At 35.5% G+C, this 24,847-nt stretch overlaps 1 non-coding gene across 1 annotated transcript; it reads right to left on the bottom strand.

Annotated features, from left to right (window-relative positions):
- Positions 1–207: 207 nt before the first annotated feature.
- Positions 208–314, bottom strand: LOC121211740 (small nucleolar RNA R71). Its single transcript, XR_005906958.1, has one exon. It is a non-coding gene; the product is annotated as a small nucleolar RNA R71 (small nucleolar RNA).
- Positions 315–24,847: the final 24,533 nt, after the last annotated feature.

The following is a 24,847-nucleotide window of genomic DNA, read 5'->3' as shown; positions in this document are numbered from 1 at the left end:
CTCATTTGGCAAATTTTCTGGAATTCTGTGACACTTTAAAGATCAATGGCATTTCTAAAGATGCCATTTGCCTTCAGTTATTTCCCTTTTCATTGAGGAATAAGGCTAAATAGTGGTTGAACTCGTTACCACGAGGATCGATCACCACTTGGGAACAGATGACCGAAATTTTTTTTGCTTAAATAATTTCTGCCGGCTAAAACGGCTAAATTAAGGAATGATATTTCTTCTTTTGTGCAAATGGATTTAGAAACACTCTATGATGCATGAGAGAGATACAAGGACCTATTAAGAAGGTCCCCTCATCATGGGTTACCTCTATGGCTGTAGATTCAGACTATTTACAATGGTGTGAACCCTTCAATGGACGCAACCGCCGATGGAACTTTAAACAAAAAAACACCAGAAGAGGCTTATGAATTTATTGAAGAGATGTCACTGAATAACTATCACTGGCAAGTCATGAGAACAAAGCTAACAAAAGCAACTGGTGTTTTCAACCACGACGCGGTCACTATGCTGTCAAACCAGGTAAGACTTTTAAATAAAAAGGTTGATGGTTTGTATGGTTCTACTCTGGTATATCAAGTGATGAGGTGTGATTCAAATGGAGGAATGCACAACCCAGATTTTCCACCTTTCAACCCTGGCACCGAGGAGAAACAAGTTTATTATATGGGTAACAATAATTTTAGAACTCAAAATAACCTGTACAGTAACACTTGTAATGCATGTTGGAGGAACCATCCCAACTTCTTGTAGGGTGGCCTAGGAAATCAAAGGCCACAACATTCTCCAAGTTTTCTGCAACCACCTTACCAGCAGGAAAAGAAGCCGAACCTTGAAGAGAAGCTAATGAAATTTATCTCAGTGTCAGAAACTCATTTTTAGAATACCGAGACAGCTCTTAAGAATCAACAAACGTCGATCCAAAGGCTCGAAACTCAGATAGGCCAGCTTGCCAAACTGATTTCTGAATGACCACAAGGTAGCTTGATGAGTAATACTGAATCTAACCCAAGGGAATAGCTTAATGCGATTACCGTTCGAGATGAAGAGGGGTTAGTTGAACCTGAACCATAACAGAGGCAAAGAATTGTGGTAAGTAAAGATAAAGGTGAGGTGGACCACAGTAAGTGAAAACTGGTACGTAAAGAGTGCGTGCCATATCTCAGTGTGACAAGGAAAGACCATACGGACGAACAATTTGGTATTTCCTTAAATTATTAAAGAAATTACATATTAACTTACTGTTTATTGATGCTCTTTCGTAGATGCCAAATGCAGTTAAATTTTTAATAGAGCTTTTAGCAAATAAACGGAAGTTGGATGAGGCATCACATGTGGAGTTGAATGTAGTTTGCTCAGCCATTCTGCAGAATGAACTGGCCAACAAATTGAAAGATCCAGGGAGCTTTATGATTCCTTATTTAATTGGTAGCTTAGATGTTAATAATGCATTGGCTGATTTAGGGGCAGGCATTAATGTTATGCCTTATAAAATGTTTAAATAGCTAGGTCTTGGGAAACCCAAACAAACTAGGATGAGCATTCAATTGGATGATAAAACCATTAGATTTCCTAGAGGTATCACTGAAGATGTTCTTCTTAAAATTGATAAATTTATATACCAGTAGACTTTGTTGTTCTAGATTTGGAAGAGGATAGTAACATACCTTTGATTTTAGGACGACCCTTTTTAGCAACTGATAGAGCTATTATATATGTTGGTACAGGTGAACTCACACTTCGTGTGGGTGATGAAACAATCACTCTTCAAGCTCGTAATTCGAGTAACACATCGAATATTGAGGGTGGTTGTATAAATCATGCTACTAATGCTGATCATGTGGTGCAACCTTCTTTACAGGAAACACGTTCGAAGAGCATACATGAGCCATGTTCAAGTAACAACAAAGGACCCATCTATGAAGAGCAAAGACTACAGATCGAGGAATTAGATGAATGGCGGATACAGGTTAAGGAAAAATTAGAAATACACGATACACCAAATCAGCGCCATGACAAACCTAAGGTTAAGACGAATCAATTTAAGATAGGGGACGAGGTGTTATTGGTGAAGCAGACCCTCGAGTTGAAGCACACAAGGCTAATGCAAATAAAGGAACACCCTTTACGGTACTGAATATTTTTCCGTACGGTATAGTCAAGGTAACTCATTCCAAATTCGAAACTTTTAAGGTAAATAATACTCGAATCAGACCTTACATTGATAAAATTAATGGCATAGGTGAAGATTTTCAACTCCTCATTCTACTGTAATCACACGAAATCGAGGTAAGTCGAGCTTAGACTGTAAATGAGCGCTTCTCGGGAGGCAACCCGAGCACTAACAGTGTGATTTCTTTAAATTTTAGTTTTTAATATCTAAATCATTAACTGAGCCATTGAACACAGGTTTTCCAAACCCACACGGCCAGGCACACAGGTGTGCCTTATGCCGTGCTCATACCACGGGCGGTGACACGATCGTGCGATATGGCCGAGTGAAAACAGAGTAGAATTTTTCCCCAAACACGGGCGTCGATATGTTGCCACAGCCGTGCGACATAGCCGTGGGCAATCCTACCAAATCAACACGGGCGTGCGACACGCCCCTGTCTATAAGCCGTGGTAGAAACTGAAAAATCAACACGGGCGTGTGACATGCCTGTGCCCAGCAGCTGTGGTCGAAGTTGTCAAAATAACACGGGCGTGCACATATATATTCGGGCGTTGAAGAAGCGAACGAAGTGAGATACGGCCGTGCGACACGGACGCGTGCACCAACACGCCTAAATCACACGGGCGTGGGCCGAATTCCAGACACGCTCAAATTTGAAAAGCACGAAACACACGGGCTGAAATAAAGGCACACGGGCGTGCCTCAAAAGCTATATAAACCCATACTATTCATCATCCCCTTTTTTCTTCTATACACATCAAAATCTTCCCTCTTGTCCTCCCTTCCTTACACATTCCCATCTTCTTCTTCTTCCTCTCTTTACTTATCCCATGCCCCACCGTCATACCAGCACCACCACCGTCATCCGCCACACGCCGATGCTGCACCCCTCCTCTGTTAAGCACCACCATCGTTTATCAGTCGTTTGTTTCCCTTTCACCCAATTACTTTTTCTTCTACTTCTTTTATTGATTTCTTGACTTATAATTGCTTTCATTGTTCATAATTTGCATGCTTATCTATGTTTAGTGATTTCTAATTTTACTGATGATAAAGATTTACTTAGTCGTTTCATTGATCTTTACTCTTGCTTGATTTGTCCACATGATTAGGATTATTAATAGTATTATCCACTATCACTTGATTGGTCTTTTAGCATTCGCTTGGTTTAGCCTTAGCACTCTGTCCATCTTATATTTAGCCCGTTAATTCATGTGCAACATAACCACGTTTTGTTTCTAGCATGCATGAATTTGTGTCCATATTATCTTATGAGCAAATCATTATTTTTGGGTTATTCAGACTTTGCTTGCAGATGTAGGAATTATTATTGATGAATTAATTTTTTATTCACAGGCAAACCATGTCAAATCTACGTGGTAAGAAAACCGTCGTCCCCGCTTCAAAAAAATGGAAGGGATCCGGAGCCACATCAGCAAGCGCATCTGCCGAAGGGCGCCACCCCTTCCTACTGTTTCCCTTGGGACCACTGGAGGAACTTTTTCAAATACTCCGGGCAAGACCCATCAGCATAGGCTAATGCATCGATTAGACCACTCTAGAGCAGATCCAACTTGCTAACGCAGTTCGGGCTCTCCTGACTACTGACCCATGGGGGCTCTTCTTCAAGATCCTCGAGCCGACATATCTCGAGCTCACATTAGAACTCTGTTAAACCTTCCACCTTCAAGTCGTGATGACAGAGTTCGATGATCCCAGAATAGTCTAGTTCTGTCTCGGTGGTTTAGTTTGCCAGTTGAGCATGCCTGAGTTCTGTGTCACATTAGGACTATATACGGAGGAGTTCATAGACGACGACGACTTCAACAGTCTCCATCGACACATCTACTTTTCTTCCTCAAATTACTGGAAGGCCCTAATCCCTACTTCGGCCACTTATGACCCTAGACGGTCCAAGGCCTCGACTCTCACCCCATCACTGAGATACTTACACGCCATCCTAGCCCACACCGTGACAGGGCGGTGAGAGAGTACCGGCGTAGAGCATGGCGCATGGGCACGTATTCGACCTCGCTTATTTTATCGCCCTTGCCATTCGCCATCACACAGAGCGGCATAGGAAGGGAGTTCTTTCCATCGGCCTTTATGTAACTCGCCTGGTGCTGTACTTCAGTCTCCTCAACATAGCAGCACAAGCATCTTCCCTCACCCTCATCAGTCAGCTGTCCCCACAGGGCATCTCGATTATGCTCCATATGAGGATGATAGAGCGACGACGTGGATTTGATCTTCCTCAATACAGCCCCGTCCAGTCAGCTTAGCAAGAGGGTCCATAGGACATTACTGATGATGTCCCTCCACCTCACGAGGATCCACCATCCCAGCCACCACCTATTCATCGTCCAGTTCATACGACTGCTTCACTCTTTAACATCTCTGAGCGTCTCACTCGAGTCGAGCAGCAATATTTTCAGCGCTTTGATCACATTGATGCAACCTTACATCAGATTTGTCATCACCTCCACATCTCATCTCCACCTCCACCTCGCGAACCATCTGGCGATGAAGATTTTTGAAGACTTTTTATATTTTTATCTTTATTTTTTTAAATTACTTTTTATTTTAGTTCTCTTTAATACTATTTTTAGGTTTTATAATTTATATTAAGCAATTTATGTTTTTGACCATTTCTTTATGAGTAATCATTTTACTTTATATTTTCTAAAGGGTTAATGATTCTATCGTAGTTATGAAGAGCTCCAAAGCTCACTATTACTTAGGAATTTGCAACTCCACTAGAAAAGGTCCACCACGACTGCCATGCCCTACTCGACCATGATAATAGCTACCACTAGTTATAATATTCTTTTGGCACAGCACTTGTGGACTAACAACCTCTACCACCACCGGAGTATCCTCCTCCAAATCTCACCCTTGCCTTAGCCGATTACTTTCCAATTCAAGGATTTCATTTAACATTCAGGAAGTTTCACTTCTCTCTCTATCTTATGATCTTATATCTATATGTTTCAGTAAATCTATCTTTGTATATTGAGGACAATGTACATCTTAAGTGTGGGGGGTTATTTATATCATTATCAGAAAAATCCCTGAATTTTGTCTTATTCTCAAGTGACTCACTCATATCACTATTAGAATAAATTTTGATTAACTTATGATTTTTATTGATATGTCTTGAATTAAAACATAGGCATTTATGAATTGATTGTTTAAACTTTAAGGAACTAGAAAATCAAGCATGATAAGTTGATTTTTGAGAATTAAAAAACTTTAAGTTATTTCCCCAAGTTTAGGTATTATCTTGAAGTTAAAATTCATAGGATTAACATTAAAAAGCCATAATTTTTGTGAGATCTTAAGCCTTTAGAGCATATATTATTTATTTCATGCTCACTTTTATTGTTGCTATGAGTGCATCAATATTGATTTGTTATTCTAGAACTTGCTTTGATTATGCATGTCAAGACCACACCATTGGTTTGATATGTCGAGATGATAAAGGCACTTAGGTTTAACGCACTCACTCCATAAAAGTCTATCTTCATATTTAACCATTAGTAAACCTCCTTGAGCCTAACAAGCCATTCATTGATTTACCTTCAATGTTAACCCATAACCCATTATTGTTGAAATCCCCTCAAGTAATTTGATCCCTATTTTTGTCGAGATTTGATTTGAATAAATTGCTTAGCTATGCTTTATTTTTGATAGTTAGAAAAGTTCTATGTTACTCAATTTGTTCTTAAAAAAAACGAAGTGCTGCGATTGAGATTTGCCGTCTAGCATATGATAAAATTATGTAATGCTTGGATTGAAACAATGTTACCCATGAAGAAAAACTCAATTCTAGGATCATCTAATTAGGAATGTAATTTGTCAGTTTTAGTATTTTTCTAGTTAGGTAATTTTTCAATTCAATCTTGATTCTAACCTTCTCTTTCAAATTGTGACCACACCCCCTAACCAAATCCACGTTACAACCCTCTAAAGACCTTTTGATTGATGTATCATCTCAATATATAGTGGTGGAGATTTGATTTTTCCGCAAGCTTATGGTAATAACTTTTCATATTGACTGATGAGTGCTAAATTTGTTTCCTTAAACACCTCGAGTAATTTGAGTGAATCTTTAGTGAGGATGTTGAATTCTATGATATTTTGAATCAAAGGTGATTACTTAGATGATGGGAGACACCTATGTTTTGTGGTAAAATGCTCAACTTGAAATGTTAGAAACTTTGATGTTCTTCTAGTTGAATTCTCAATGTATGATTACTTATGGATTATTTTGAGATATTATTGATAGGAATTATACATTGAGAAAAATGAATTCTTAATTGTGAATTGAGGATTTTGCTTGAAGACAAGCAAACGCTTAAGTGTGGGGGTATTTGATAAGTCATAATTTATACATATTTTTATCCCATGCTTAGCACATTTATGGATGAATTATAATTAAATTTGTGGAATTCGATGCTCCTAATCCTTTAATTTTATGTTTTATACTTAAGTGAGCATGTGAGAGTAAAAAGAGCGAGAAACAGACTAAAAACGGAAAAAGACTAAAAACGGAAAAAATGGGTCAACGTGAGAAATCAACACGACCTGGAGTTCCTTACACGGGTAGACCACACGGTCGTGTCTTTTTAGCAGACTCTAACATGGCCTAAGCCACCTCACACGAGCATGTCACACGGTCGTGTCCCTGTCGAGCCAAAATCTAGTTCTATTCGGAAAAGGCCACTTTTGAGGGTTTGGAAGCATTCTAAAGGCTATATAAACACTCTAGAAGGGCACCTAGGGGACACATAGAGTAGGAGGCAATGAATTACTTGAGGAAAGTCGATTGATCCATCTCAGAAGCCAGATTCTTCTTCAAGACTAAAGATCTCCCTTCAATTTCCTTCAGGGGTTTTTGGGTTTTCTTTATGTTTTGTTATCATTGTTCTTCTGAGATGTTTCTTTTACATATATAAACTAAATTCCCTAAATACCTAAGGGGGACGAAACCTAAGACATATCTTGTTACTATTTTCTGAATTATATGATAAATACTTAATTTGTTCTTAATTATGTGTTCTTAATTCTTTCTTTAATATTCCGAGATATTGATTCAAGTATTGATGTGCTTATTCAGAGGAGTAAAAGTCCCTGTCTAAGAGTAGATCTAGCATAATTAAGCGGAGTTGATTGCACCCCTAGATATAGAGCAACATAAATCTACCGAATTAAGGTCAAACCTAATAAGGGAATCCATAGATCGAGTTAATGCAACACTAGGGGTTTTAATTAGAAAGAGATTTCAATTAATCAACCTAGGATTAGACGTTGTTAGTCTCGAGAGAGATAATAATATAAATTAGGGACTTCTACGGATTGAGTCAAGTGAATAAATCGTCTAATTCAGAGTCAAATAACAAGTGAAGTCTAGGTGGATTCTTCCTTGGGTATTGTCTAAATCAGTCAGTTTTCCCAAAAGTATTTCCCCAATTTACTTCATCTGCATTCTTAGTTTAGTTAATTAGTTTATATAAAGCAAATCCCCTTATTTTTATGCTAGATAATAAAAAGAAGGTTAATACTAGTACTTTTAGGTCCTGTGGGTTCGACATTCCGGTCTTGCTATAAGCTATACTACTGTTCGATAGGTACGCTTGCCTTTATCGTGATAATAGTTAGTTTTCAAAATGATCAATCATAAATATAAAACATATCGCGCACATTAATGCTCAGAAAACTGATAAAGAATTTCGAGCAAAGAAAGTTCTGCTTGAGTCAAACAGTGAACCAGATTTTAAGAGAGACCCTGATGGTTGTTTGAGGTTCTGTGGTAGAATTTGTGTTTCAAAGAATACCGATTTGATTTAGAGTGTTTTGCACGAGGCTCATAATAGGTGTATGTCAGTTCACCCGAGTAGCATGAAAATGTACAACGATTTAAAGAAAATGTATTGGTGGAACGGTATGAAAAGAGATATATCCGAATTTGTATCAAAGAGTTTGTTTTACTTCAGCCTATTTTGGTTCCCGAATGGAAATGGGACCAAATCACCATGATTCTGTGACAAGTTTACCATTAACACCAAGAAAGAAAGATGTCGTTCGGGTGGTAGTTGACAGGCAGACTAAATCGGATCATTTTATACCGATACACACTGATTATTCACTTGATAAGTTGGCTAAATTTTATGTTTCTGAAATTGTAAGACTTCACAAAGTACCTTTGTCAATTATTTCGTATAGAGATGTGAGGTTCACATCACAATTTTGGAAAAAGTAGAAAGAGGCTTTGGGCACGAAACTGAACTTTAGTACCATTTTTAACCCATAGACTGATGGAAAATCTAAACGAGTAATTTAGATCTTGGAAGACATGCTCCGATGCTGTGTATTGGAATTCCAAGGTAGTTGAGAAAAGTACTTATAGCTGGTTGAATTTTCCTACAACAACAGTTATCAGTCGAGCTTGAAAATGGCACCTTATGAGGCATTGTATGGGCGTAAGTGTCACACACCTTTGTATTGGACTGAAATTAAAGAAATCGAAGAAAAGGTGAAGGTAATTCGTGATTGTTTGAAAGCAGCATCAGATAGACAAAAGTCGTACGCAAATTTAAAAGGAAAGGAAATTGAGTATCAAGTTGATGATAAAGTATTCTTGAAAGTATCTCCATGGAAAAAGGTTTTGAGATTTGGCAAAAAGGGCAAGTTGAGTCCTTGTTTTATAGGTTCGTATGAGACTACCGAAATGATAGGTCCGGTAGCATATCGATTGGCTTTACCGTCTGAGTTAGAAAAGATTCATGATGTATTTCACGTGTCCATGTTACACCGATATAGATCTGATCCCACACATGTTGCACCGATATAGATCTGATCCCTCACATATGATTGGTCCGATACAGGTTGAAATTCAACCGGATATGACTTTTGGTGAGGAACCGGTTAAGATCTTGGCTCGAGAAGTCAAGCAATTGAGAAACAAAAGTATTACTCTTATGAAGGTCTTATGGCAGGAACATGGGGTTGAAGAAGCGACATGGGGGCCAGAGGAGGCTATGAGGAAACAATACCCAAACCTTTTTACCAGTAAGATTTTCGGGGACGAAAATCCCTAATAAGGGGAGAGCTGTAACATCCCAAATTTAGGCCTGGTAAAAATAGTGGCTCTGATACCATAAATATGAGATAGAAATAATGATTTTATGATTATTATGAGGTCCGTGATATGTATGCATGCTTGTGAGAAAGTTTCATGAAGAAATTTTATGCGTAAAATATCCAATTAAACTTTAGGGACCAAATTGAATAAGATGCAAAACTTGTGTTCTAGAAGCTTTGAGTATGAAATTGCTTTATATTTTAAATTAGAAGGTCCTGATTAGCAATTTGACCAATTTCTAAAAGTTTGGACAAAAATAGACATGTATAGGAAAAATTTGAAAGAAAGGCCTTAAGAGTATTTTGGTCATTTGGTAAATAAAAGAATAAAAAGAGAAAATAAGTCAAAATTTGTGTCCATATTCCTCCTCCATTGCTGAAAATTTAAGGAGCCATAGTTAGGGTTTTGTTTATCTTTTCAAGGTTAATAGTAAGTGTTCCCTAGTCCGTTTTAAATGTTCTTTACATTTTTGAAGTCCTCGTAGCTTGATTTATCTATCTCCACCCTGATTTTGAAGTAGTGTTTATGCTTCAAAATTTACCCATGTGTGACATGCATGTATTTTGATGGTTTATGGAGGAATATGAAAGTTTGGTGTGTGATAAGCATCTTTCATAAGATAATTTTTCATGAAAACCACTAAAAAGGACTAAATTGAAAAAGGTGTAAAATAAATGATAAAAATCTAATTTTAATGAAAATTATGGGTTGTTATGAGTATAAAAGAAGTTCGGCTAGGCTTGAGTAACAAATAAAATGCATGCATTTCATTTTACGAGTGTAGGGACTTAATTGTAAATAAGTAAAAATTTAGGGATAAAAGAATAATTTCACTAAAGTATGAGTTATGAATCGATTTTAACAATTTGATTATTAAACAAGTTAAATTTGGTATTATAGATCAAGAAAAACGTGATTCGGGTCTTGATCGAAGGAAGTATAAAGTTTTCAACGAATAGACTCGTTTGTCATCATTTTGTACCAAGGTAAGTACATGTGTAAATAATGTGACAATATAGTATGTTTTGATGTGTTGATATTATGTGGAAAATATTTTATTATTATTATGTATGTCATGCCTAATGATGGTTTTGTAAGTACGAATGAGATTACGGTCATTATCGACGACATCACGAGAAAGTGTAATGGAGACGTTATGTACACGTGAGAAAGAATCCCGTTTGAACCTTAGGAATAGTTTGGATACAAGTGACATGTCATTAGGAATTTAGAAATCTGAACTCATTGAGTTGGTCTGGGTTTGTGATATATATGTAGCATCTAAACTCATTGAGTTGGTTTGAGTTCATGATGGATGCGATACAAGTAATTGGGTTCAGGGCGCTGGTCTTGTGTGTGTTCTAACGGTGGCTATGTAGTCGTGAGTGCGTCGGATACCTGACAGCTTGTGTGAGCTGCCCGTGTAGTTAAACCTTGACCGATAGCTTATGTAAGGAAGCCCGTGATTAGCTCTATTGCGAGTGTTACATGTTATGAGGTAGCTTTGGCTACATATGTATATGTGGCACTTATGTGCAAGTTTTCCGTGTTTCCAATAGTATTCCGAGTGTTCAACGGGTAATGTAATGGATGAGGTGATGAAAGTCCCAATGGGGGCATGTTAAAGAAGGTATGATCATATGATATACTATGTTAAGTACAGGTATTATGCTAAACTCATAAGCAATGTCTTGATAAAGAATGAATTGTGATGAGAAAGTATATATATAAATACTTGATAAATAAGTCAAAATGCTTGAATGATGAATACTCTTTATGGTTATGTTATTATGTCTTGTGTGATGATTGCTTACTATCATTGCATATTATTTGCATGTGGACTTACTAAGCTTTAATACTTACCCCCTTTCCTTTCCATCCTTTGTAGTTCTGCCAAGCTAGCTCGGGGATCCAAAGCTATCGGAGTATTCGATCACACTATCAAAAGAATATTGGGTATAGTGAATTTGATAACTTGAGTATGGCATGTATAGGGGACTTGGTTATTTTACAATATGTGTCATTCAAATTTGGCCAAGTTGTAAAGGCCCCTAATATTGATGATTCATTTTGTAATAGTTATGTGGCATGACTTATATTTGATTATTGGGTTGTAATCTAATTATCCAGGCATGCATGTGCTAATGCCTTGATGATGTGATATGTTATTACTTGGTGAATGTATGATGAAGTATGGATTAGATGCTAGAAGATAAGAAATGACTTAATGGCTTAAGATGATCATGGTCCTTGATCGTGATTTTGTGTGATAAGTTTTATAAATATATAATGAATCGTTCTTGAAACTAACTATTATCACGATGAAGGCAAGTGTACCTATCGAACAGTAGTATAGTTTTAGCAAGACCGAATTGTCGAACCCAAAGGAACTAAAAGTACTAGTAATGACTGACTTTTTATTACCTAGCCTAAGAATAATGGGGTTTGTTTTAACTAACTAATTAACTAAACTAAGAAATCATAGAAAATAGGATTAGGGAATGACTATTAGAAAACTCGATTGACTGAGACAATACCAAAGGAAAAATCCACCTAGACTTTACTTGTTATTCTGGCTCCGAATCGGATGATTTATTCATTTAACTTGTCCCGTAGAGATCCCTAAGTTATATTATTATCCCTATTCAGGACTAATAACATCAACCTCTAGATTGAATAATTGAGACTTTTCTCTAATTAACACCCTAGGGTTGCATTAACTCGATCTATGGATCCCCTTATTAGGTTTCACCCTAATCTGGCAAAATCTTTTCACCCTATGTCTAGGCGTGTAATCAACTCCACTTAATTATGACAAATGTACTCTTAGACAGGGTCTATTCCTCCTCTGAATAAGAGCTTATCTTGAATCAGTATCTTGAGATATCAAAGCAAGAATTAAGAACACATAATTAATAACAAGTTAAATATTTATCATACAATTCAGAAAATAATAACAAGATTCGTCTCAGGTTTCATTCCCTTTAGGTATTTATGGGATTTAGTTCATAACTAAAAAGGAAAACATCTCAGAAGAATAATGAATACAAAACATAAAGAAAACCCAAAACTCCTAAAGGGAAATTGAGGGGAGATCTTCAGTCTTGATGGTGACTCCGACTTCTGGGATGGATCAATCGGCTTCCCTTGAGCAGTTCCCTGCCCCCTTCTCCCTGTGTATCTTTTCCTCTTCCTTTAGGGTGTATTTATAGGCTTTGGAATGCCTAGGAACCCTCAAAATTAGCCTTTGTACTTTGGCCTATTTTCTTCGTTTTTGGCTTGTTTTTCGTTCCTTTTGCTCTCCTATGCTCACCTAAGTATAAAACATGAAAGTAAGGCATTAGGAGCATCGGATTCACCAATTCTAAGGAAAAATCATCCATAAAATGCGTTAAGCATGGGTTAAAAATATGTATAAATTATGGTTTATCAAATACCCCCACACTTAAGCATTTGCTTGTCCTCAAACAAAATCCTCAACTCATAATCAAAATAAATCCTTCTCAACTTATAATTTCTATCGATAATATCTCGAAATAATCCACAAGTAATCATACATTGAGAATTCAACTAAAAGAACATCAAAGTTTCAAACATTCCAAGTTGAGCATTTTATCCTGAAAACATAAGTGTCTTTCCTCATCTAAGTAATTACCTTTGATTCAGAATATCATAGGGTTTCACATCCTCACTCAAGATTCATTCGAGGTGTTTAAGGACAATAAATGAGGCACTCAATAGTCAATAATGAAAAGTCATTACCATAGGCTTGCATGAAAATCAAATCTCCACCACTTATAAATTGAGATGAAACATCAATCAAAAGGTCTTTAGAGGATATAACGCGACTTGGTTAGGGGGTGCGATCACAAGCTGAAAGAAAAGGTTAGAATCGAGAGTGAATTAAAAAATTGCCTAACTAGAAAAATAGCTAGTCATCAATTGCGTACAACAGAGCTTTTTTTAGAATATGGAATTTAACTTCTTTGACTCAGAAGATTACTACTACTAAGATGTATACATTTTATTTTATTTTATTTTATTTTAGAACAAGTTAAACTACAAAGTAGAATAAAACATAGCTAAGCAATTATTTTAATTCCAATCTCGACAAAAATGGGGATAAAATTAATTTAAGGGATTTCAACAATAATGGGTTAAGGGTTAATATTAAGGGTAATACAAGAAATAGCTTGTTAGCTCAACGGGGTTTACTAAGGGTTAATCGTGGAAGTAGGCTTTTCATGGTATGAGTGAGTTAAACCTAAATGCCTTTCTCATTTTGACATATCAAATCAAAAAGTTTGGTCTTGACATACATAATCAAGCAAGTTCTAGAGTAACAGTTTCAATTACTAACACACTCAAAGAAATAATAAAAAAGAGCATGAAAGAACTAATAGATGCTCAAAAGGCTCAAAAATCTCACAAAAATTATGGCTTTTTGATGTTTAAAACTTGTGAATTCCAACTCAAAGAAATACCTAAACTTTGGGGAAAACAACCTAAAATTTTAAATTCTTAAAAATCAACTTATCATGCTTGATTCTCTAATGTCTTAAAGTTTAAACAATCAATGCACAAATGCCTATGTTTTAATTCAAGATATATCAATCAAAATCATAAATCAATCAAAATTTATCCTAAAATTTGATATGAGAGCTTTTCAAGAGAACAAGACAGTCATTCAGGGATTTTTCTGATAGTAAAATAAATACCCCCCGCACTTAAGATGTACATTGTCCTCAATGTACAAAGATAGATATAAGAATATAAAAATAAGATAGGGAGAAGAGTGAAACTTCCTGGCGATGAATGAATTTCCTTGAACTAGAGTTTTTGGAGAATAGTCGGTGTGAGGGTGAAGGAGGATACGAGGTTCATTAGTCTATAAGTCCTGCGCCAAAAGAATATTATATCTAGTGGTGGCTACGGTTGTGGTCAAGCAGGACATGGCAGTCGTGGAGAACCTTTCCCGGTGGAGTTTCGAGTTACTGAGTAATAGTGAGCTGTGGAGCTCTGTATAATTGTGATAGAATCAGGAACTCTTTTAGGAAATATATAAGGAAGGGTAAGTACTCAATAGAAATTAGCCAAAATTAAAAATTGTAAAATAATAATTATAAATCCTAAAAAAAGTAAGGTGAAAGAAAAATAAAAAGTAGTCTTAAAATAAAATAAAAGTAAAAATATAAAATAATAAATAAATGTTTTTAAATATCTTCATCGCTCAATGGTTCGCGAGGTGGGGGTGGCGATGAGATTAGAAGAGGAATTTGGTATTGAGTTAATGCTAGGGACGGCACCTATTTCTATTGCTCCGTATAGGATGGCCCCGACTGATCTGAAAGAATTGAAGTCACAGTTGCAAGAGTTGACTAACAAAGGTTTTGCGAGACCAAGATTTTCGCTATGAGGTGCTCTTGTGTTAATTGTGAAAAAGAAGTATGCTTCCATGAGATTATGCATTGACTACCGACAACTCAATAAGGTGGCAATGAAAAACAAGTATCCCCTGCCAAGGATTGATGACCTGTTCGATCAATTGAAAGGAGCGACATGGTTCTCTAAGATAGATTTGAGATCTGATTATTATCAATTTCTAGTTAAAGAGTCGGATGTGCCTAAGACTACCTTTAGAACAAGGTATGGCCACTAAGAGTTCCTCGTTATGTCATTTGGATTAACAAATGCTCCTGCTTTGTTTATGGATTTAATGAACCGAATCCTTCTACCATATTTGGACAAGTTTTTTGTGGTATTCATCAATAATATCTGTTTTATTCTGGAGATGAGACAGAGCATGCCGAACACTTGAGAACTGTTTTGCGGATTTTGAGGGATAAACAATTGTATGCTAAGTTCAGTAAAAATGAGTTTTGGCTTCGAGAGGTTGAATTCTTAGGCTACATTGTTTCAGGTGATGGTATCCAAATTGATCCTAGTAAGATTTGTGCTATTGTTGAATGGAAGCCGCCACAGAATGTAACTGAAGTTTGGAGCTTTTTAGGCTTGGCCGGTTTCTAAAAATGTTTTGTGAAAGGATTCTCTATGATAGCCACTCCTATGACAGGATTACTTCAAAAAGATGTCAAGTTTGAGTGGTCGGAAAAATGTCAGCAGAGCTTTGAGAAATTGAAAATGTTATTGATCGAGGCACCAGTGTTAGTACAGCCGAAATCAGGGAAAAAATTTGTGATTTACAGTGATGCATCCTTGAGTAGACGGGGTTGCGTACTTATGCAAGAAGGCAAGGTAGTAGCTTATGCTTCGCGACAACTGAAGCCTCATGAGAAGAACTATCTAACGCATGATCTAGATTTGGCGACATTATCTGTTTGGGGAGAAATTCCATGTCTATCCAAACCATAAAAGTCTTAAGTATCTGATGACCCAAAAGGACTTGAATCTGAGGCAATGAAGATGCCTTGAATTGTTAAAAGACTATGAGCTTATGATTGATTATCACCCTAGTAAGGAAACTGTAGTTGCCGATGCCCTGAGCAGGAAGTTTTTATTTGCCTTGAGAGCTATGAACACACGGCTGACCTTATCTATAATAGGTTTGTGATGCTCAGAATAGTGATAAAGAATTACAAGAAAAAATATTTTCTACTTTAGTCAAACAGTGAACCAGACTTTAAAAAAACCCCCAATGGTTGTTTGAGGTTCTGTGGTAGAATTTGTGTTCTGACGAATACCGAGTTGATTCAAAGTATTTTGCATGAGGCTCATAACGGGTGTATGTCAGTTCACCCGGATAGCATGAAAATGTACAAAGATTTAAAGAAATTATATTGGTGGAACAGTATGAAAAGAGATATATCCAAGTTTGTATCAAAGTGCTTGATTTGTCAGCATGTAAAGGCCGAACACCAGGTACCTTCAAGGTTACTTCAGCCTATTTTGGTTTCCAAATGGAAATGGGACCGAATCACCATAGATTTTTTAACAGGTTTACCATTAACACTAAGAAAGAAAGATGTCGTTTGGGTGTTAGTTGACAGGTTGACTAAATCGGCTCATTTTATACCGGTACGCACTGATTATTCGCTTGATAAGTTGGTTGAATTGTATGTTTCTGAAATTGTAAAACTTCACGGAATATTTTTGTCAATTATTTCGGATAGAGATCTGAGGTTTACATCACTATTTTGGAAGAAAGTTACGAGAGGCTTTGGGCACAAAACTAAACTTTAATACCGCTTTTTACCAGCAGATTGATGGACAATTTGAACGAGTAATTCAGATCTTGGAAGATATGCTCCGATGCTGTGTATTGGAATTCCATGGTAGTTGGGAAAAGTACTTACCGCTGGTTGAATTTGCCTACAACAAAAGTTATCAATTGAGCTTGAAAATGGCACCTTATGAGGCATTGTATGGACGTAAATGTTATACACCTTTTTACTGGACTGAACTTAAGGAGAATAAGATTCATGGAGTTGATTTGGTCAAAGAAACCGAAGAAAAGGTAAAGGTAATTTGTAATTGTTTGAAAGCAGCATCAAATAGACAAAAGTCGTATGCAGATTTGAAAAGAAAGGTAATTGAGTATCAAGTCGGTGATAAGGTATTCTTGAAAGTATCTCCATGGAAAAAGGTTTTGAGATTTGGCAAAAAGGGCAAGTTGAGTCCTTGTTTTATAGGACCGTATGAGATTACCAAAAGGATAGGTCTAGTAGCATATCGATTGGCTTTGCAGTCTGAGTTAGAAAAGATTCACGATGTATTTCTCGTGTCCATGTTACGCTGATATAGATCTGATCCCACACATGTGATTGCTCCGACAAAGGTTGAAATTAGGCCGAATATGACTTATGGTGAGGAACTGGTTAAGATCGAGAAGTCAAGCAATTGAGAAACAAAAGTATTTCTCTTGAGAAGGTCTTATGGAAAAAACATGGGGTTGAAGAAGCTACATGGGAACCAGAGGAGGCTGTGAGGAAACAATACCCAAACCTTTTTACCGGAAAGATTTTCGGGGACGAAAATCCCTAAAGAGGGGAGAGTTGTAACATCCCGAATTAGGGCCTAGTCAAAACTGTGGTTTTTAGACCACAAATCTGATATAGAAATAATGATTTTGTGATTATTATGAGGTCCATGATATGTCTAATTGAACTTTAGGGACCAAATTGAATAAGATACAAAAATTTTGTTCTAGAAGATTTATCATGAAATTGCTTTATATTATAAATTAGAAGGTCCTAATTAGCAATTTGACCAATTTCTAAAAGTTTGGACAAAAATGGACATGTATAGGAAAATTTTAAAAGAAAGGCCTTAAGGGCATTTTGGTTATTTGGTAAATAAAAGAATAAAAAGGGAAAATAAGTCAAAACTTGTGTCCCTCTTCCTCCCCCATTGCCAAAAATTTCAAGGAGTCATAGCTAGGGTTTTGTTCATCTCTTCAAGCTCAATAGTAAGTGTTCCCTAGCCTGTTTTTAATGTTCTCTACATTTTTGAAGTCCTCGTAGCTTGACTTATCTATCTCCACCCTTATTTTGAAGTAGGGTTTATTCTTGAAAATTTACCTATGTGTGACATGCATGTATTTTTATAGTTTATGGAGGAATATGAAAGGTTGGTGTGTGATAAACATCTTTCACAAGATGATTTTTCATGAAAACCACTAAAAATGACTAAATTGAAAAAGGTGTAAAATAAATGACAAAAATCTAATTTTTATGAAAATTATGGGCTGTTATGAGTACAAGGGAAGCTCGGCTAGGCTTTAGTAACAAAGAAAATGCATGCATTTTATTTTACGAGCCTAGGGACTAAATTATAAATAAGTGAAAAGTTAAGGGTAAAAGAATAATTTCATTAAAGAATGAATTATGAATTAATTTGAACAATGTGATTATTAAACAAGTTAAATTTGGCATTATAGATCAAGAAACACGTGATTCGGGTATTGATCAAGGGAAGAATAAAGTTTCCGATGATTAGGCTCGTTTATCATCATTTTGTACTGAGGTAAGTACATGTGTAAATAATGTGACAATATAGTATGTTTCGATGTATTGATATTATGTGGAAAATATTTTATTATTATTATGTATGTTATGCCTAATGATGGTGTTGTAAGTACGAATGATATTATGGTCGTTATCGACGACATCACGAGCAAGTGTAATAGAGATGTTATGTACACGTGAGAAAGAATCTCGTTTGAACCTTAGGAATAGTTTAGGATACAAGTGACATGTCACTAGGAATTTAGAAATCTGAACTCATTGAGTTGGTTTGGGTTCGTGATATATATGTGGCATCTGAACTCATTGAGTTGGTCTGAGTTCATGATGGATGCAATACCTGTAATTAGGTTCCGAGCACTGGTCTTGTGCTTGTTCTACCGATGGCTAAATAGTCCTGAGTGCGTCGGATACCTTACAGCTTGTGTGAGCAGCTCGTGTAGTTACACTTTGACCGATAGCTTATGTAAGTAGGCCTGTGAATAGCTGCATTGCGAGAGTTACATGTTATGAGGTACCTTTGGCTACGTATGTATATGTGGCACTTATGTGGAAGTTTTCCGTGTATCCAATAGTATTCTGAGTGTTCAACGGGTATACAATGGATGAGGTGATGAAAGTCCCAATGAGGGCATGTTAAAGAAGGTATGATCATATGATATACTATGGGTAAGTACAGGTTTGTATGCTAAACTCATGAGCAATGTCTTGATAAAGGATGAATTGTGATGAGTGTATATATATATATAAACATTTGATAAATAAGTCAAAATGCTTGAATGATGAATAATTTTTATGGTTATGTTATTATGTCTTGTGTGATGATTGCTTACTATCATTGCATATTATTTGCATGCGGACTTACTAAGCTTTAATGCTTACCCCCTTTCCTTTTCATCCTTTGTAGTTCCGCCAAGCTAGCTCGGGGATCGGAAGCTGTTGGAGTATTCGGTCATACAATCAAAAGAATATTGGGTATAGTGAATTTGATAACTTGAGTATGGCATGTTTAGAGGACTTGGTTATTTTGCGATATGTGTCATGCAAATTTGGCCAAGTTGTAAAGGCCTCTAATATTGATGATTCATTTTGTAATGGCCATGTAACATGGCTTATATTTGATTATTGCATTGTAATATAATTATCCATGCATGCATGTGCTAATGCCTTGATGATGTGATATGTTATTGCTTGGTGAATGTATGATGAAGTATGGATTAGATGCTAGAAGATAAGAAATGACTTAATGGCTTAAGATGATTATGGTCATGAATATGCATTTTGTAACAGCCTGATTTTGGGCCTAGTCAGAATAGTGGGTTCGAAACCACTAACTCGAGATCAGAGAAATTATTTTTTAACATTATTTTATGTGTTATAGCATCATTATATGAGTGCATGAAAATCTTGGTGAAATAATTTTTGCGATTGCATGCTTAATTGCGAAAAAGGACTAAATCGCATAAAGGTCAAAAGTTTTATTTCATTTGCTAAAGGTGTCAAATAGCTAGAAAATCATAATTAGAGGTCTTTAAAGGGAAAATAGACCCATTTTATAAGGGGTGGTCGGCGATAGAGATAAAGGAAATAGAAAAGTCAAAATTAGGTGAAGTTGGTGACCTATTTTGACTAGAAATAAGATTAAAATAAAACAAAAGACTTCATCTTTTTCATCCCTTCTTTTCACCACCGAAAATTTCAGCCATTTTAAGGGTTTTGGAGCTTCAAAATTTCAGCCACTCTTTACTCTTACAAGTAAGTGATTTTGATGGTCTTTCTTGATGATTTTTGTATTTTTGGGACCCTTGTAGCATAAGCTAGCTAATGAGGGGACTATTTTTCAAAATGGTTGAAAGTCTAGGGTTTTTGCTATGAGTGTACTCATATTGTTTGCTGAAATTTTATGGAAGAAAATGAATCATGGTTGCGAAACAAACAACTTTTGTGAAAGGATTTTCATGAAAACATCTCAAATGGACCATTTTGTAAAGATTATAAAATGAGTGATAAGTATGAGTAATAATTGAAATTTTGAGATTTTATAGGTATAAAAATAATTTGGCTAGGCTTGGTTAGTGAGAAAATTAGATGAAAATCGATTTACGAACCTAGGGATAAAATCATAATTTTGTAAAATTCTAGGGGCATATTGGTCATTTTAACAAAATATGAATTATGAAATGCATTGATTAATATGATGATTAAATTAGTGAATTTTTATCATTTTAGATAAAAAATATGAAATCTGAACCTAGACCGAGGAAAGGTCAAGCTAGTAGACTAAGTCCAATTAGTCGTCCATTTTTTTTATACCGAGGTAAGTTGTACGTATATAAGGCAACTTTATCGTTATTATGTGTTGAATGATTAATTTTTCATAATATGGTTGAAATTGCTTATGAATAAAGCATGATGAAATTTAATGTAGTAGAATCCTTATTGAACCTAGGAATAGATTGAATATCCATGCCATGACATTTGGGTGATATGTGTGCTAATATAAGACCATATTTGGGACATGGCGTCGGCCACGATATGAGAGCCAGTGTAAGACCATGTTTGGAACATGGCATTGGCAATGTTTTGAGAGGCAGTGAAAGACCATGTCTGGGACATGGCATCGGTATTAATATGTGCACTAGTGTAAAACCATGTCTCGGACATGGCATCGACCGCATTATGAGAGCCAGTGTAAGACCATGTCTCAGACATGGCATCGGCATTGAAACGAGAGCTAGTGTAAGACCATGTCTGGGACATGGCATTGGCCTCGATATGTGAGCCAGTGTAAGACCATGTTAGGGACATGGCATCGGCAATTTACCATCTTGTATGAGGCTTATCGGATATCTTTTAGTATTCCAAAAGGTTTCACGAGTTGTTTTTTTTAAAAGCCTATTATAAAGATATGAAATGATATAATTATGTTGTGAGTGGTACAGGTTTTTATTCGGAACTCATGAGATATGAGTCTAGTTATGATGCCTTAATGCTAAGAATAACATGAGTAAGTTCTATCTATTAAAATGATTTTGGAATGATTTTGAAATCTTTAGCTTATATTTGTGATGTATAAGTTTGTAGTGATATCTATCTTTGTGCACTCAAGAATGTTGTGTTGGTTTATAACATGCTATGTGTTTAAATATGCATGGTTGACGTTGTTACTTATTTACATGCAAGTTACTAAGCTTTATGCTTACTCCCTCTCCTTTCCATTTTCTTATAGTGCCGCCAAGTTAATATCAGGATTCAAGGGACGTCGGAGGTATCGATCACACTATCACTTGAAGAATTTGGTATAGCTAGTTTAAATGTTTTGAGTGTGGCATGTCTAGGGACTTGATCTTTTGTTTAGTGTCGTGTTAGTTTAGCCACAAGTGTTGGCTCATATTGATGTGATAGTCATTTTGTATAAGCCATCAATATTGGCTAATATTGATTATTATTAAATGCATTTGATGAAAATTCTCATGGTTGTGGTTGTTTTGGTTATATGTATTATGCTTAGATTGGTTTTGGTTGATGTTGTATAGGTTGGTACAAGTAAGGGTGGCAAAAAGGCTTGGTAGATAGCCTTATTTTTGTCACACGGGCAAACACACGAGCGTGTGTGACACACGGCTTGCCCAATGGACATTTGGTACGGCCGTGTGTAATGGCCTAAATTCAAGGTTATCGGAACAATGGTTTCGTAACCATAGATCTGATTTAAAGAGAAATTTATTTCAATATTTTTGCTTGAAAATTGATATGATAGGAAAATCGTATGAAAATATTGATAGGAAAATTTTATCGATTTAGTAATTAGTTAGAAAAAGAAATTATTGAAGAAATTGGGTAAAATAAGGTATCAGGACCTCTATCTCGTAAAACCAAGTCGAAAATAATTTTATAAATATTTATGAAATGTTATTAATGTGGTATTAAAATTTCGTTAGGAAATTTTAATGTTTGGGTAGTCAATTAAATGAAAAGGACTAAACTGTAATAGGTGTAAAAGTTGCTAGAGTGATTAAATAGCTTAAGAGTCTATTGAGAAAGGATTTAAAAGGCAATTAGACCCAAAAGTTATTTGGGCTGGACGGCAAGAGTATGAAATCAGCAGAAAAATTGATAAATTAAGGGTAAAATTGGAATATTGCAAAATTAACTAAATGAAACTAGGACTAAATAGGAAATATCTAGATTTCTCTTCATTTCTCTTCAATTCCAGCAGCTAAAAACGCCATAGGAGGGTTCTATAAGCAGTTATTTCATAATTTTTGCACCAAGTGAGTTAATCCTTTCCTTTTTCTTGTAGTTTTTGTATTTCTAACACTTTTACAACTAGGTCCTACTATTAAATTCATTAGTTTTTGATTTCATGGATGAAATTGAAAGTTACCATGGTTTAGTGCTGTAATTTTATGATGAAATAGAATGAAATTAAAGCTTTAATTTGTTTATGAGATGATTTTATTAGGCAATTTCAATGGAAATTGATTTTTAGGACCTAATTGTGAAAATGTTTGGAATTAAAGTCTATTGCTGAAATTCTGATTCCTAAAGGTTGTAAACTAGTTTAAGGTGATAGAATAAAATGTTAATTGATAAAAATCAGCTCCATTGAGAGACTAATTGAGTAGGGACGAAATTATCATTTATTAAAAGCTTAGGGGAAAAATGGTAATAAACAGCTTGCACTAAAACAGTTTGGACAGCAGCAGTAGACTAACTTTGAAAAATCACCAAAAATTGTAGGAATCGAATTAGAAGATGAAAAAAATATGTAATTAAAGCTTATTGAGTCTAATTTCTCATAGAAGAAATATTGTAAGCAATGGATTTGTAAATTTTGAGATATAATGAATTATGTGAGAAAAGGTCAGAATGAATTCGGGTTCCCCTGTTCTGATTTTGAAAAATTATAAAAAATTGAATAAAAATAATTAGGGACTTAAAATTATATGTATAGAATTCTTAATGAGTATATTTTTAATATAAACAAACTAGAACATCATTTGAATTATGTATAAATAGATAATTTATTTTTAGTGAAGAAGGGTCAGAACTGTTAGACAACAGAACAGGGGTGACTTTGAAGAATAAACTGTACTGATTGGTTAAACCAAAAATTCTGAAAATTTTATGGTAAAAATATATATGAGTCTAGTTTCAGAGAAAATTAACGGATATTAATTTGGAGTTCCGTAGCTCAAGTTATAAATAATTTAGTGACTATGACTCAAGTAGACAGCTTTGAATGAACTATAAATAATAGTTGAATTATAAAGAATGTTGCATATGAACATGAAATGTATTAAATTGATAATTAAATTTATTTATTTAGATCCAGAAGATTCAAATACGAATCTAGATCGAGGAAAGGAAAAAGTTCGGGATTAGTAGATTTTTACTGTTTACAAACAAGTATCAAGGTAAGTTTGTGTAACTTGAATTATATTCTTAAATGCTTGAAATGTATGTTATTGATGTGAATATGATTTGAATGTTCATTGTATGAAAATTGATGAAACATTGATATATTTTATAAAAAGCGGAAGAAATCCCTGTTGGATGGAAGGGAAATTCGATGGATCTCTGAAAAGGAATTGACGGTAAAAAGGATCTAGCCCGAACGGGTGATCCTATCCTGATATAGCCCTCCCGAAGAATATGTGTAAAATGGATTTAGCCCGGACGGGTAATCCAAATTAGGGTTTTAATTTAGCCTGGACTGGTAATTCAGATCCAAGCTCATTAGAGTAATTATCGTTGCAGGGGATTTAGCCTGGACTGGTAATCCCGACAATACTCTATGAGTTTATATTGCAGGGGATTTAGCCTGGACTGGTAATCCCGCTGCAAGGTTGAGGTTCGCGGGAGTGTGCTCTCTGAAATGGAAATGTGCGCACATGAATATGAATTGACAGACCTGGAATTGTACACTAAAAGTGTACCTCTGAAAATCCATCGAAAATTCCAAGAAATTCAACGGGATAAATATGGAAAAATAACAAGGAAATGGAAATCATGGTATTGACGAGCTCATCAATCATAGTATATATTATTGGTACATGGAAATTATTGTACTAACTTGAATGTTGAGTTTGTGCATGTTAGGGTAATAATGCATTGAATGGATATATGGATGTTTATTGTATTGTATTGAAAATATTAGGTAAGTATAATTCTTGTTACATGAGCTTACTAAGCACAAAGTGCTTACCCCGTTTCCTTTTTCCCTGTTTTGTAGTGTTCAGAGCTCGGAGGTCGGATTTGGTCGGAGACACATCACACTATCAACCTCAGGATTTCGGTATATAAAGAAACTTTATTTTGGAAATCAATGGCATGTATAAGCTAACAAAGTAAATGTTAAGAAATGAATGTAAAGTTAGCCATTAGTATGGTTAACAAACCTGGTTATAGATATGTGATGACGTTATCTTATATAAATGCATGAATCTATCATGAAAATATGTTGAATTGATTTGGTTGATGTGGATTGGTCTCGATTTAATATTGCAGGGAAGGTTAGATATTTATAAAGGG

The sequence above is a fragment of the Gossypium hirsutum genome, chromosome A12 (assembly GCF_007990345.1).
Source record: "Gossypium hirsutum isolate 1008001.06 chromosome A12, Gossypium_hirsutum_v2.1, whole genome shotgun sequence".
NCBI lineage: Eukaryota > Viridiplantae > Streptophyta > Magnoliopsida > Malvales > Malvaceae > Gossypium > Gossypium hirsutum.
Note: the sequence above shows the minus strand (reverse complement) of the source record. Positions and strands in the feature narration are given on the sequence as shown.